The sequence below is a fragment of the Bufo gargarizans genome, chromosome 9, assembly GCF_014858855.1.
Source record: "Bufo gargarizans isolate SCDJY-AF-19 chromosome 9, ASM1485885v1, whole genome shotgun sequence".
NCBI lineage: Eukaryota > Metazoa > Chordata > Amphibia > Anura > Bufonidae > Bufo > Bufo gargarizans.
This window is the reverse complement of record NC_058088.1, coordinates 186,799,780-186,813,370: the sequence shown is the minus strand read 5'-3', so window position 1 is coordinate 186,813,370 and position 13,591 is coordinate 186,799,780.

The window sequence follows — 13,591 nt, the reverse complement described above, 5'->3', positions numbered from 1 at the left end:
TGGATCTGCAAAAACGCTTGCATCCGTCGTGAACGGATCCGGTTGTATTATGTCTTCTATAGCCATGATGGATCTGTCATAAACACCATTGAAAGTCAATGGGGGGGGCGGATCCGTTTTCTATTGTGTCAGAGTAAACGGTTCCGTCCCCATTGACTTACATTGTGTGTCAGGACGGATCAGTCGTGCTCCGCACCTCCAGAGCGGAATGGTGACTGAACGGAGGCAAACTGATGCGTTCTGAGCGGATCCTTTTCTATTCAGAATGCATTAGGGCAAAACTGATCAGTTTTGGACCGCGTGTGAGAGCCTTGAAACGGATCTCACAAACGGAAAGCCAAAACGCCAGTGTGAAAGTAGCCTTAGTGGTATATAGTTTGTGTGAATTTCTTGTGACAAGTATTTAAGCGATGTGTTTACCAACTTGATGGGATGATCTCCCGCCTAAGTGGGAACTGAGGGTCCCTTCAAAATCATTGACTCTAATTCCTAGATCTACCAATAATAAGTCCCATATTTAGGTATTAACTGCAAAGCTGTCCTGGTGTTTGACGAGGGTTCGAAATAAAGAGTAAGAGATCATCTGTGAAAGTGGACATCCGAACCACCTGGGACCCAAAACGGATACCCTGGAAATGAAGGTCTGAGTGTATGAGCCTATGTAGAGGATCTAACGAAAGATTAAAGACTGAGGGCGAGAGAGGGCATCCCTATCGCACCCCACGAAACAAGGAGATGGGGGTCCAAATTTAAGCCATTCACTGTAAAGCAAGTCCAGAAGTGTAGGAAGATGTCTCCAAAGTGTCTGTCTAACATATCCATATTAAGGTATGGCCATGAAACAGCGTCAAAGGTTTTATCAATGTCTAAGCCTAGAAGCGGAGTTTGAGGGGATCCTTTAGATTGTGCCTTCCATGTTTCCGCTATGGAGTCTAATTCCCCGTGTAGAGTAGCTCTTACGAATGAAACCCAGTTGAAAGTAAGTGAGCAATGAGGGGAGAGTTAGGTTTGCAATCGATTAGCAATCATTTTAGTTAATATTTTGTAATCTTGATTGAGGAGGGAGATGGCTCGGTAGTATTGCACTAAAGTTTTATCTTTGTCTACTTTGGGAAGATCGTGCGGGATTCACAAAAAATCATGACTGTGTAGGCTGTCTCTCTCTATATATATAGTGTTGTATAAAGAAAAGTGTGGATGAGTAATAGATTGTTGAAGAATTTTAAAGTGTTCCCCAGACAGACCATCTGGACCAGGAGTTTTACCAGAGGGTACCTTTTTAATCACCAAGAGAAGTTCATCTTCGATTATAAGGGCAGAGGGAAATTCTTTTTGATCGGAATTTAATTTGGGAGGGTTGACCTATGTAGGAAAGACCAAGCTTCTTGTGAGTTAGGAGGTGCCGCCATATGTAATGCGGAGTAATAGTTTGTGAAAATTTTCGAGATGTCCACTAAATGAGGTGGTGGAGGAAGACCGAAGTATTGAGCAAAGTAGCGAGGTTGGCCAAAAGTCACCCTGAAAAAAAAAAGTGTTCTTGGTAGAGTCTACAGTCCATTGCACTTGACCCACCAAAAAGGATCTAGCATGTGTCATGCTTCTATATGTGTATGTTTAGCTTCCAGAGAGTTGGCGCTGAGGTCATGTAAATGTGACTCACTGAGATTGCGTTAGTGTACTTTTCAGATTGTTTTAGGCTAACATCATTTATGTGCGCAAGGTTGTCATCTACCTAATCGGCACATTTCTGAGTCAAAAACTGTCTAAAGTCATCCGAGTCTGCAAAAAATGTTGGAAAAACGCCAGTTCCTGTCCAATTTGGAACTAGAATGCAGGTAAACTGATTGCATAATCTGAGATATTAGAAGAAACATTGAAGAAGGTATTAAAAAGTTATAAATTCTCGAAAAGGAATTATGCACTGCGGAAAAGAACATGTATTCGTGTGGATTTTGGCTTCTTCAATGCCAAAGGGTGAGAGCCGCTGCAAAGCAACATCAAAGCCGCACCAAAAACTGCAGGTAACACACATGGGTTTTTGGTGTGGAAACGCGCCAAAATCTGCATGGAAATGAGTGCGGAATTTCTGCAAGACAACCCATGCCTGTGTGCAGGTAGCCTCAAGGGAAATCTACGGGATCTGTCTACGGTGGAATCTAGTATCACGTTGAAATCACTTGCTGTGACCAATGCATGATGTTTGGAGGCCAATCATTTGAAAATTGTAGAATAAAAGGATGAATTAGGGGCATACGTATTTAGCAAGGAATATCTTGTGTCATAAAGTGTAATATCAAGAAATAATAAATAAGGCATTCAGATCTAAAAGTTATCCCTAATTTCTGGTACTTTGGTGGACCCTCCTCTCTTTTAAAGGGGTTGAACCCGGACATAACCCCTTCTTCAGCCCGTATGTTTGGAGCATTGGCGCATTTTTTGCTCTGATGCTCCCCCTTTCCGTGCGCTGTATCGTGCAGGGCAAGGGCTTTTTCTTTAGACCGGGTGACGTATTGGGTCTCTGTATGGAAATGCTAGGCAGAGGCTTTCGCCTAGCAGTGATCCCAGTGACACCACCGGCACTAATGGACGGCCTGTAAAACAGCCTAGGGCAGCACTATAAGACTGCCCATTTGTGCCGATGACATCACCGGAATCACTGCTAGGTGGAAGCCTCTGCCTAGCAGTGTACAAATGTAAGCAAAAAAAGCCCTTGCTGTGGGCGATACAGCGCAGGGCAAGGGGGAGCATAGGAGCATGAAATACTCCACTTGTACGGGCTGAATGGGTGAAGAAGGGGTTATGTCCCCTTTAAGGTTGATGGTGTGGACGTCCAAATGAGTCCCACGGTGAACTTACATATCTGTATCTGCTGCTATGGGATTGCCCAGGTACAGGGGTATTTTTCATTACTTTACCTGGCTTTCGGTATTATACCTCTGCTTGCACGGAATGGGAGTTGCTAAAGATTGCAGAAAAGACCAAGTGGATATCACTGTATCCGGAAATGGCCTAAAATAAAAGGAGAGAAAACTAAAACAAAACTGGTGACCGGAGAGACATGGCGGAACAGCGGTGACAGACTAGGAACACTTAAAGATGCGCGTCACTAACAAAGATCCCACGCAGGGCAAGGTGCGAAGGAGGAGACGTCAAAACTCTTAACTCCTTTATTACTGCGTCTGAATATTAGGAATAATAATACGCTTTCTCGGTAATAAATCACCATAGACTGCATTATCCTAAATTACTATATATCATGAGGAAATATCTTTTTTTGTATTCTGTATGTTCAATCCTGTGCTCACTGTGGCTCCCTGCGGAGCAAAGCACTGTATAGGTGATTGAGTGTGAAATGCTATAGGATGCGTGAATGGATAGGTGAAAATAAATTCAGATTTGCCTTTGGGAGTTAAGGGTCATCCTAACCTGGGATTACCCCACAGTAATCTATAGGTGGATAATCTATAGATTCAGCTAATAAGCTGCCTTCCTCCTTATAAAACCACAGGGTGAGGACCGGCCACCACATCTGAGGAGGCAATGATCTCACCGGCTGCTACAAGTCATTGTCCTTCATTAAGAGTCCTCGATTAAAATACATTCATTGCAAAAAAGGTATTTCTCACATTTCAAGCATCCAATTAACACAGTCTAAAGTGCAAACAAGGAAATGCCTTTCATGGGAGGCTTGACGTGTTTTTAAAGTGCGGTGAAATCTTTCTTCACCGGCTTCTCTATGAAAAAGAAAATCACCCAAAGTGTGTACATTTAATAAGACAACCTGCTGCAAGGTGTATCACCGATGTGCCAATCTACACATATATAATTCTATACAGGAGATGCCCAGGTTATACCAGCATGGTCCATATCACTATATACAGGAGATGTATAACTTATACCAGCTGTACATATATAACTCTATACAGGAGATGCCCAGGTTATACCAGCATGGTCCATATCACTATATACAGGAGATGTATAACTTATACCAGCTGTACATATATAACTCTATACAGGAGATGCCCAGGTTATACCAGCATGGTCCATATCACTATATACAGGAGATGTATAACTTATACCAGCTGTACATATATAACTCTATACAGGAGATGCCCAGGTTATACCAGCATGATCCATATCACTATATACAAGAAGATGTATAACTTATACCAGCTGTACATACATAATTATATACAGGAGATGCCCGGGTTATACCAGCATGGTCCATATCACTATATACAGGAGATGTATAACTTATACCAGCTGCACATATATAGTTATATACAGGAGATGCCCAGGTTATACCAGCATGATCCATATCACTATATACAAGAAGATGTATAACTTATACCAGCTGTACATACATAATTATATACAGGAGATACCCAGGTTATACCAGCATGGTCCATATCACTATATACAAGAAGATGTATAACTTATACCAGCTATAAATACATAATTATATACAGGAGATACCGAGGTTATACCAGCATGGTCCATATCACTATATACAAGAAGATGTATAACTTATACCAGCTATAAATACATAATTATATACAGGAGATACCGAGGTTATACCAGCTGTACATATATAATTATATACAGGAGATGCCCAGGTTATACCAGCTGTACATATATAATTATACACAGGAGATGCCCAGGTTATACCAGCATGGTCCATATCACTATATACAAGAAGATGTATAACTTATACCAGCTGTACATATATAATTATATACAGGAGATACCCAGGTTATACCAGCTGTACATATATAATTATTGTGGGGATTCGCTCTGGTAGTTAGGATTTTATATCAAGACACGGAGGCTCCTATTGCTTAACCCTTTCTTTACTGACACACAATAGCAGCAAAGAATTCAACAAGAAAATCAGCCAATGGGCACGCGACCCTCCCCTTAGTCCTAGTATAAAGGGAACACCCCTCCAGCTTGTCTTCCTCTTTCTTTGCTGCTGCACACTAAGTTAAGTACCCCACCTCCCTGCCTGCAGGGCTGGTGGTTTTATTGGTGATCCGTTGTGTCTTATGTGGGATACTTTTTCTCCCCTTATTAGGTGTTAGGGTTCTATTTTTCCCTCTATTTTTCTTCTTTCGTTCTCCTTGCGGTCTCCTCTCCGCATCTGCCCCTGCCCCTCTTGCCTCTGGGAGCTTTGCAGCCCGTTCCCCGTTCCTCCCTTCAACCTGTTCGGTTTTCTTACCGGAGTTCGGGGCTCCTTGTTCGCATCTGCGCTTTGTTCTGCGCGCCGGGTACCCGAGATCTCGCTTCTCGCGAGATCTCGGGCGCTCTTTCTCTTCCCGGCGCCGGCTGCCGCCTCCCGCCGCTTGCGCTCCTGCGCGCGAAATCTCGCGAATCCGCGCGAGATTTCGGCCGCCATCTTGGACGACGCACCGATCCTGGTGTCAGTCCTATCCGGCGGCAGCAGCGGACGGCGGCCCCCTCTCTGCACAGGGTGACTTACTCTGTGGAGCTTCCTATCTGGGGTTATTGTAGTTAGTTTAGGCTACCATTTCAGTTAATAATACTTGCACTATGTCTCTGCCCAATGCCACCACCTCAACCCAGGGGACCCCTTCTCTTGGGGACTCTCTCTTGTCCCCTCAGAGTTTGGGGATCATCCCACATGCAGGGAGCACTACTCCTGCTCCACAGGACGCTCAGGCTTTATCCCTGCAAAGGTCTATTTCTGAGGCCATTGCTTCGGCCATGGGATCCATGTCCTCTGTTCTGACGCATTCTATTTCTTTAGCGCTTAGCGCCAATACCTCAACCACGGTGTCCCCTAGCAACGCTCCTATGCCCGTCCCTGATGCCTCCAGAATTAATGTGAATGATGGCCTTGTTCCATCCAATGACGGCGCGCTTCGGCCGCGCAAAAGAGCCTGTCCGCGCCAGGCAGAACGAGCACGGCATTGGAAGTCTGCCCGGTCTCAACCCGAGCCGGATTCTGATTCCAATAAGGAATCTGATGAGGAGGTTTTTGAATCCTATGATGATATAGAGGATTTGGACATTGATGGGTCCCCCGTCCAGGGGACGTCCGTCTCTTTTTCCTCGTTACCCCGGCGCCCGGCGGATGTCGAGTCGGTGGTGCCTGACCCTTCCACCTCCCTGGTGGATCCGACGGGGGTCCCGTTATTTGACCCGGATTCCCTGCATCACCCCAGGTCCGCGGAGTGGCTTCCCGCCCCTCACGTGTCTGATTACCTGGAATCCATGGTCCGTAAACCCCTTAACAAGGAGACACGGAATAAGCTACGGGCAGAATGCCCTCGCCCGGCGATACCGAATAAGGTTTGCGAGACTCCGGTCGTGGACCCAAAGATGGTCCAGTTTCTGTCCAAGACAGGTTTTAGTCCAAAGAGAGGCCTGGACTCGGCTCTCAAGGCTTGCCAGGACAAGCTGTTGGACATTTTGGGGCCTCTTACAAAGATCTTTGATCTGGCAGAGTCTGCCAAGGCGGAGGGTCAAATGGTCGACCCGGAGGAGCTCCGTGGTTGGGCGCAGAGAGCCATTTGCATGGCAGGTAATGCAAACACCTCTTTGAGCATTGAGAGACGCAAAGCTATTTTGCTAAAAATAGAGCCGAAGCTCACTAATATGGCTCTGTCAGAGTCGGGGAAAGATGCCCAAGGGTTCCTCTTCGGGGATCCCTTCATTAAGGAGCTGGGGAAGTTCGTGGGGACGTTTACCGCCCTGGATAAGGCCCAGACATCGATGCGCAGGGTGTTTAGTAGTAGGGTTTCCGCTAGGGCCGGCAGTATTAGGGGCCGTCTGTCCGGCCGCTCCTCATTCCAGACTCGTGGTTCGGGTCGAGGCTCCTTCACGTCCTACCGCCAGCCCACCTATGAGCAGCGACAACAACCGTCCTTCTTCCCTTCCCGCGGTGCTTCCGGACGTGGAAGATCTTACAGAGGAAACCAAAGTTTCAGACGCCCATTTGGTAAGTCTACCTCCACTTCTCCCTTTTTCGGAAAATTGTGTAGGGGGCAGACTCCGACATTTTTTGCATGCATGGGTGTTCATTACCAGCGATCCCTGGGTGTTGTCCACGGTCCAGGGGTTTCATATAGAACTGATAGATCGCCCGGTGGTCCCGCCCCCTCTCCCCCCCTCTTTTCGGTCCCGGTCGTCTCAGGACCTCGTAGACACCGAGTTAAGGAAATTGCGCCTGAAAGGGGCTGTGGAACGGGCCCCTCCTCACGATCAGGACGGGGTGGTCAGCAGTATCTTCCTGGTAGAGAAGAAGGGCGGTCAGTTCCGGCCAGTCATCAACCTCAAGGCCCTCAATGCCTTTGTCAGGTACAGGCATTTCAAAATGGAGGGCATCCATCTCCTCAGGGACATGCTACTTCCCGGGGACTGGATGGCCAAGCTGGACCTCAAGGATGCCTACTTGACGGTTCCTATAGCACGCCCTTCCAGGGATCTTCTTCGCTTCCGCTGGCAGGGGACGATGTGGCGCTTCACTTGTCTCCCCTTCGGCCTTTCGTCCGCCCCCTGGTGCGGACGAAAGCCTATCGTACTTTGAACGTTTTTCGGTCGGCTATTTCGTCTGGACATACGGGTTTTGACGGTTGTCCGGCGGGTCGTCATCCTCTGGTGTGCCGTTTGCTTAGGGGTTCTCGTTTTGCGAGGCCGCCTAGGCCTCGCTTTTCTAGTTCTTGGGATGTTTCTTCGGTTTTGTCTTTCCTTTCTACCTGGCACGCCAATGAGGATTTATCCCTTCGTCAGCTGTCGGCAAAATTGGTTACCCTTTTTTGCTTGGTCTCTTGTAAAAGGGTGTCCGATGTTCGGGCTTTGGATCACGACGCCCGGTCGTTTACTCCGGAGGGCGTCACGTTCAACATCTCGCGGCGTACTAAGACTAACATTACGTCGGTTTCTTACCCCGCTTTTCCTTCGTCGGTGGCGCTCTGCCCGGTCGCCTGTCTGCGGGAGTACGAGTCCAGGACTCTTTCCTTGCGGTCCTCTTCGGCTCCTCAGTTATTTGTTTCCTTCCGGAGGCCCTTTGCCCCGGTAGCTACTGTTACCCTCTCTCGTTGGGTGAAGTGGGTCTTGTCCCTAGCTGGTATCGACACCTCGATTTTCACGGCGCCATCTGTTCGGGGGGCGGCTGCGACCTCCTTGACTCTTTCCGGTGCTCGTCTGGAGGACGTCATGAGGTTGGCGGATTGGTCGCGGGTCTCCACGTTTAGGGAGTTTTACTTCCGTCCGGGCCCGCATCCTTTCGCCTCTATTGTTGATGGGCTTTAAACTAGCAATAGGAGCCTCCGTGTCTTGATATAAAATTGAATGATTTTCCTAAAATATGACGTAAAATCATGATTTTATGAAAGACACGGAGGCGAGTATTGCCCCGCCCGTTAGTTTTTTTCTTTTCCCTCCCTGGGGGTCTTTTGTATGTGCTCTGTTGGGGGTTGTTCATATTGTTCGTGTTATTTGTTGCATTGCTGTTAATTTATTATTATAATGTTGACTTGTCGGTTGCTTCCGGACGTAGGTATACTGTACACGGCTTGACGTCGTTGCTGTTATTCTCTTCTTTGTTTTTCTTTTTAAGGTGGACCTCATTGAGTCGCTTGGACTGCTGTACGTTTCGTTCGTCAGGTTCTGGTTTTGACGTCATCTTTTCCTGGGTCGTTCTTCACGGATGAGGTGTTCGTTTCGTTGGAGTTTTTCCTGGTGCCGGTTGTTCCAGTGTTCGGTGGATGGTGTCTTCGAGTCAAAGAAAGAGGAAGACAAGCTGGAGGGGTGTTCCCTTTATACTAGGACTAAGGGGAGGGTCGCGTGCCCATTGGCTGATTTTCTTGTTGAATTCTTTGCTGCCATTGTGTGTCAGTAAAGAAAGGGTTAAGCAATACTCGCCTCCGTGTCTTTCATAAAATCATGACTTTACGTCATATTTTAGGAAAATCATTCAATTAGCGGGTGCAGCACAGAGACAAAGTACAAGTTCTTGGTTCAAAACATCAGTGTTTATTCACACGTTAAAGCAAAACAAAAACACAAGTTGCTTTGTGATCGTTCACACACATGAAAAGTTTATATACAAAACAGTCACCTTTTCTCCTGGGTGTTACTTCACACCCTGTTGGAAGTTCTGCTTTGTCAAGTCCACAGGCAGGCGTTAGGCGGCTTGTTCACCCTCACAGGGGTCTGAGCCCGCCAGCCTGTCTCAAGCTGCGGATCCCAACACAGCCCTCAGATCACAGCACACAGACCTTGTGAACTCCACTGTCAGACGGAGGTAATCCTCCTCACCTGGCAGTGCTGACTGTTTTTTTTTTTGCCTGGCAAAACTCTGCCTGGAACATGGGGAGTAGTCACCCACCCAGCACTTTGACTACTCCCAGTAAGAGCCGTCCCGGATCAGCTATTACAGCCATACTAAGTATCGAGGTGTCAAACAGAACCGGCTCTTACTCCACCGAGGCCAGGAACCTCGTGACACGTACCTATCATCCACGATGATTCCTTGTACCTTCTTACACTATATACAGGAGATGCACCTCCATATATGAAGTGAGATAAAAGCCTGGTTTGAGGACCATGAAGCTTCCTTGCCCCTTAGAACCGTCTCAGTCCCCGGAGAAATACCCGTGTAGAGAATTTGCCTTACGCTGCTCTTGCTCATTTAGGTTCTGCAGGCAGATTGCACTTTTATAAATTCCCAGTTGTCAAGTCCTAATTCAGACAAAGTAAGGAGAGAGAAATTAAGGAGTAAGGAATGTTTGTCTTGTCTGAGCCGAATGGGAGGGAGCAGGACAGAAAAACAAACACGCTTTAAGGGTCCATCAATTTTTGAATCCCTCTAAGGCCCCATTCGCATTTCGCAGTACTGCATGTTATTAACCATTAATGGAGCATTTCTAAGAGATGCGTCTAGAGCTGTTTCTATAGAAAACCACATCACCATTATATACAGAAGAATACCTGGATGAAGTATCTGGGGTTTAGCAAATGCCGGGGTCATCCCTGCCAAACATGCAGATATGCTTATCCCACTACAAATTTTGACAACTCAAATCACACAGAATGTTTCTCCATAAAAAGTTACATTAACTGTAATAGTGCGGGTGTTATTTATGTGATCAAATGTATCACCTGCGATGTTATGTACGTGGGTAGTGCGAGCAGACAATTTAAGGTCAGATTACGTGAACATTTAAAGGGAACCTGTCACCGGGATTTTGTGTATAGAGCTGAGGACATGGGCTGCTAGATGGCCGCTAGCACATCCGCAATACCCAGTCCCCATAGCTCTGTGTGCTTTTATTGTGTAAAAAAAACCCGATTTGATACATATGCAAATTAACCTGAGATGAGTCCTGTACGTGAGATGAGTCAGGGACAGGATTCATCTCAGGGTAATTTGCATATGTATCAAATCGTTTGTTTTACACAATAAAAGCACACAGAGCTATGGGGACGGGGAATTGCGGATGTTCTAGCGGCCATCTAGCAACCCATGTCCTCTGCTCTATGGCCAAAATCCAGGTGACAGGTTCCCTTAAAATTATATTGCATTTTTTTTATTTATTTTTTATCAAATATATTTTATTATTGTTATTTGAGTTATTTATTATTATTGTTGAGTTTTCACAAACAAGATATTAGCAAACCAGGTATTGCAAATACCGTAAAATATTGAACATGGGAAGTAGAATCGTAAGAGCTACCTACGGCTGGAAGGTTAGGATCGCAACCCTTCTGGGGTGTAGGCAGCAAAAACACATCGCCTCCATAAAAGCAACTCATGTTATAACATGCAGCATAACTAGTGGGAAACGTAACGAGTCAAACTCCCAGCAGAGTAAATTGCAGAGTTTGCAAGAAGGGGGCAGGGAAGCGGATGTGGGGGGTGTGAGTAGGTGATGGACAACAATCCGCAGTTACATATACTTGTAGTTACTCAATTACCAAAATTCAAGGCCACTGTTATGTACCACGTAGTGGAATGTTATGCAGATCAAAGTCTCAAGGGATAAAACATTTGTCTCTTATCACCTGTCGCTCTCAGGATCATTCTGTAATTGTAAACGGCCGCACATATGTTTTTTGTTTAATAGTTTTAAAGTTAAGGGAACCTGTCACCGGGATTTGGGGTATAGAGCAGAGGACATGGGTTGCTAGATGGCCGCTAGCACATCCGCAATACCCAGTCCCCATAGCTCTGTGTGCTTTCATTGTGTATAAAAAACGATTTGATACATATGCAAATTATCCTGAGATGAGTCAGAGCTTGAAAATATGACTCTTCTCTGGTCACACAAGTAAGATATGACTCTTTTATGTTAATTTGCATATGTATCAAATAGGTTTTTTTTTACACAATAAAAGCACACAGAGCTATGGGGACTGGGTATTGCGGATGTGATAGCGGCCATCTAGCAACCCATGTCCTCAGCTCTATACACAAAATCCCGGTGACAGGTTTTCTTTAAGTTCTTGTTCTATACCTTTCCACAGGTCGTTCTCGGGAGATTCTTCACCTTGAAACACATCCGTGATCCTACTTCACTGCCATGGCGACTTTAACATTTACTTCATTCGATGTCAGAGGTTTCAACACAACGCAAAAGAGGTCTCAGGTATCTACACTTCTAAAGATATACAAATCTGATATCTGCTTCCTACAAGAAACTCACCTGAAAGACGGCAGAATCCCTAAGGTTCCACTTACACATTATAAGCATTGGTTTCACGCCACATACAAGTCTGCGGCGAGAGGGACTAGTGTAGCTATAGCCCAACAAATACCATTCAAACACATCCTGACCCAGAAGAGGGGTATGTTTTTGTAAAGGGGAAAATTGGAGATGTTATGATCTCGCTAGCTAACCTTTATGCCCCCAACAGTAGCCAGCACATTTGGATTAAAAGCACGTAAGCCAAATTCCAAGCCTTTGCCGAAGACATCCGCGTGGTGGGTGGAGATTTAAATGTCTCTAGATCCTAAAATAGACTCTAGGGGAACCTCAAATATTTCTCAAAAATCCATAGGGAAAATCCAAAAAAATAATCTGGAGAACCTTAAATATCTCCACTAAAGATTTTACATTTTATTCACCAGTACATCACACATATCAGAGACTGGACTATGTTTTCATTTCCGATAATCATCACCTAGATCTGCTCAAAAGATCCATTATAGGTTCTATAACGATTTCGGACCATGCTCCGGTTTCAACATCTATATCTGTCAGATCTCTCCCGCCCAGAGAATGGTCATGGTGACGAAATTAGACTTTACTAGATTCAGAAGAAGTTTTAAAAAACATTTCTGATAAACTAAGTCTATACTTCCAAGATAACACCATAGCTGATACTTCCCAGACCACAGTTTGGGAGGCCCACAAAGCAAAGCAAATCATTTCATCAAGCAACATAATAGAAGTGTAGAGAGTTTCCGCACATAAGCCATTGAGAAGGTGATCATTTCCCCTGGGGGGGGGGATATAAAAAATAAAATACTCTTACGTAAAGCGTTTTAGGTTCTTTAAATTAAATACCCGCTAACCATCGGGATTAAACCTAAAAAAGGAACTTATGTGTTGCTATGCATAATGCTTGATATGAGAATTGCAGAGAGGTACATTATGTATATAGCATTATATACTTTCTATGAAAACACATTTATAACATCATTAGATCATATGTAATATTGTCCGAGTATTCTCAGCTTGGAGGCCATTGTTCTAGTACACAGGAACCTGAAGGAAAATGTTATCTTATTTAAAATGTTGAGCATATTCACACTATGCGTTGTTTCAAGCTCAAAAGGTGAACTCATTATATGTTTTCTTTTCCCCTATCCTGTTTTGTAAGGTTCTATCTCCTCTCTGTGCTCTTAGTTTTTTATATGAATTTGGTATGTTTTATGTTTTTAGTGAAACACTCCTGTACTTCCCTTTATCCCGGACGGGACCAAAGAAAAAGAAAACCAAGGAAAACGCAGGAAAAACAGCCAAAACAGATGAACACCCAGGATCAGGTATTTACCAATTTGTGGGTTTCTGTACCACTGTACACTGCGGGCCCTTGAGTACCGACAGATTGGGGAAGTATACAGGGAGCACGTCGCGCAGTACCTAATAGACATGTTTTATGTTTTATTCGCACATACAGTAATACATTTAATGTGGAAATTGGTGATACACACTGTTTTGGTTTTTATACATTTGTGACAAGTGATGGATCAAGTGGTGTCCATGTCGATTAGGGTTTTGTATTTCAATTTTCTCCTTACCTACCTGATACTTATTTCTTCAGTTTCTTTTTTTGTGTGTTTTCATTCCCCCCCCCTCCTTGGATTGGAAGGGGTTGTCTTTTTCTAACCCTGACGCTGGACACCACTTGAGGTTATGAGTAAGAACTGCTGAGGTTCGAAACATGTTAACCTGTGGTGGTGGGTGGAGGTGTCGAAACATGTTAACCTGTGGTGGTGGGTGGAGGTGTCGAAACATGTTAACCTGTGGTGGTGGGTGGAGGTGTCGAAACATGTTAACCTGTGGTGGTGGGTGGAGGTGTCGAAACATGTTAACCTGTGGTGGTGGAGGGTGGGTGGAAG